The sequence below is a fragment of the Aethalodelphis obliquidens genome, unplaced genomic scaffold (assembly GCF_003676395.1).
Source record: "Aethalodelphis obliquidens isolate GAN/ISIS:26980383/991018 unplaced genomic scaffold, ASM367639v1 scaffold1094, whole genome shotgun sequence".
Classification (NCBI taxonomy): Eukaryota; Metazoa; Chordata; class Mammalia; order Artiodactyla; family Delphinidae; genus Aethalodelphis; species Aethalodelphis obliquidens.
The window spans coordinates 5,538-7,877 of NW_020839005.1; the positions used below are offsets into that span (position 1 = coordinate 5,538).

A 2,340-nucleotide genomic window follows, 5' to 3' on the forward strand; every position below is an offset into this window, starting at 1 on the left:
ATGTATAAATGGCCAGTCACTATTCTTGTTCTCATTATTACTACCGTTATGCCCATCCTCACTGAACACAAATAATTTACAGTAATCTGTGATCTCTCTAGAAAAGGAAATGGCATTAAGGGAAATGGCATTAAGGAAATGGCATTAAGGGAAATCACAGATCGGCAGAGAGGAAATTAATTAAATATTAAATTAAATCTTGACAGCAAGCTTTCAGAGGCAGCAAAAAATCTCCATTGATGATACAAAGCAAATACACTTAACATCTTTCCTCATCTGTAGTATCTCAATAGATACTCTACAGATCTAATACAGACCTAGATAACAGATCTAATGATCTGTCACATGAAACACCTGCTCCAAAGTTTCTTTTCTCCCAACTCCTAAAAACATGAGTTCTACAACCCAAGCTAGGAGGTAGATTTTTGCCCCTTTTTTCTTCTCTCACATTGCTTAAGAGGCTTTCTACTTCAGTTGTCTGTAACTCCAGAGTAGTTTAAGTTATTCAACTTTTTCTGAATTTCATTTTAGTGCATCTCAAGAGGCTGACATTGATCAGACTCAGAGAATCTATCTTTTAATTCAAAGACTGAGTAAAAATCTGTAAATGCCTGTGCGTGAATGCATAGTTAGGGTCAATATTACTTTTTCAGTACCCATACCTTTACACTGCACCTGACGTGTTGCACTGATAAACACTATCAGGTGTTCTAGTTTGCAAAAACTGTAAGGACCACTTCAAGTGCATCTCTGGAAAACTAGCTATTGGAACTGTCCTCAAATTTATCCTGCTGAGGCTAAAGTTTTCTTATCTATAAAATACTCTTCAGGGACTTACTTGGGGGTCCAGTGGTGAAGACTCCATGCTTCTACTTCAGGGAGCACAGGTTCAATCCTTGGTCAGGGAGAAAAGATCATGCATGCCATGCCATGCAGCCAAAAAAAAATAATAATAATAAAATACTATTCATTACTTAATTAAAAAAATAATGGGGGAAGCAGTAAAAGCCCTCAATTTCAGAGGGTGAGAAAGGTTGGGGATAGAGAGCTGTGAAGTTCTTTTAATTAGTCCAGCACAGAAAGACCGATTTACCTAGAAATACCATTTGCTTAGTTTTCATGAAGTGCTTACTTCTGCGTCTATGACCCTTTCTTCCAACCCCAGGCCCTCTTTGCCCCCCTTTGACAGCTGAGTCCTCTTCACTTGGTTCTGGATTCCAAGGCCAGGCCAGTCTAGATGGGATCTCTCTCACCTGAATATGAAAGTGATGATGATTCATATTGGACCTAACTCAGTATACAWGAAGACACCRCTGGTAGAATCTATRYTTGGCCATAGTKTGGCACYTCCGGTAGAACRATACTCAGTAGCCATCCAGATTGCACTGGCCATTGTGCAGGATTTTTGTTCCAGAAAGTTGGAAAACTTACAGCAACAGTAGGCTGCTGGCCATCTTCATCAGATTTAGCAGTCAAAGTAACTATGTGCAAATCAACTGGGACAGAGCTGAAAAAAGATATAAAGAAAGCAGGAAGACCTGATTCAGAAATGAGCAAATAAAGCAGCACCTGAAATCAGCAATATAATTGAAGCAGCAACAGAATTTATCAAACAGGACATTGTGATGTTCAGTGGATTTGTGAGAGGCTATTTGCTAGGCCTTGCCTCTTAAGGACATGAGTGTTCTGTCACAGTGGATTCAACCTGAGAGGAGAAGGGGTGGTAACATGATGATGTCTCTACAGTTCCAGACACCAGATCCTCCAGGGTGTGAAGAAAAAAGTAGTTGGGCAAAATGGAACTCACAACTTACTGTTTGTCTTCTGACAAATCCTGCAGCGCAGCCAAAAAATAAATAAAGTGAATCCACTTAAAAAAATATATATGTTTGCAATAAACTAAAAGGATTGTAATGCCCTTTTGTGGAAGGTCTTAGAAATAATAGAATTATTGAATATATTAAATAGATTCTACTGATATAAAATAATAATAATGGGGGGAAAATCACTGCTGTTCTAGTCTCTGTGACATAATTAATGCAGCTTGTATCTCCCAAATCTTACCATTCTGTTTCTCTTGCAGGACCAGAATACGGTGCTGCCCTTTGCATTCTCTGCTTCCCAGCACAGAAAACACTGGCAAAGAACAGGCAAGGAAGCTGGACATTTAAGCCACTCTAAACTACAGATTATTCTTGAAGGAGAATCTTTTAAGGAACTGAGTTTTTGGTTTTACATGTATAGTAATGAATATATACAACTGAATTTTACAGTTATTTTTAAACAGTTGTAAAAATGTTTTCTTAACTGAGAGATGACTGATTTTACTTTTTCTGTTTT

The 2,340-nt window shown here is 38.1% G+C and overlaps 1 pseudogene; it reads left to right on the forward strand.

Moving 5' to 3' along the window:
• The first annotated feature begins 1,237 nt into the window (after positions 1-1,237).
• LOC113616982 (FUN14 domain-containing protein 1 pseudogene) lies at positions 1,238-1,673 on the forward strand (annotated as a pseudogene).
• The last annotated feature ends 667 nt before the right edge of the window (positions 1,674-2,340 follow it).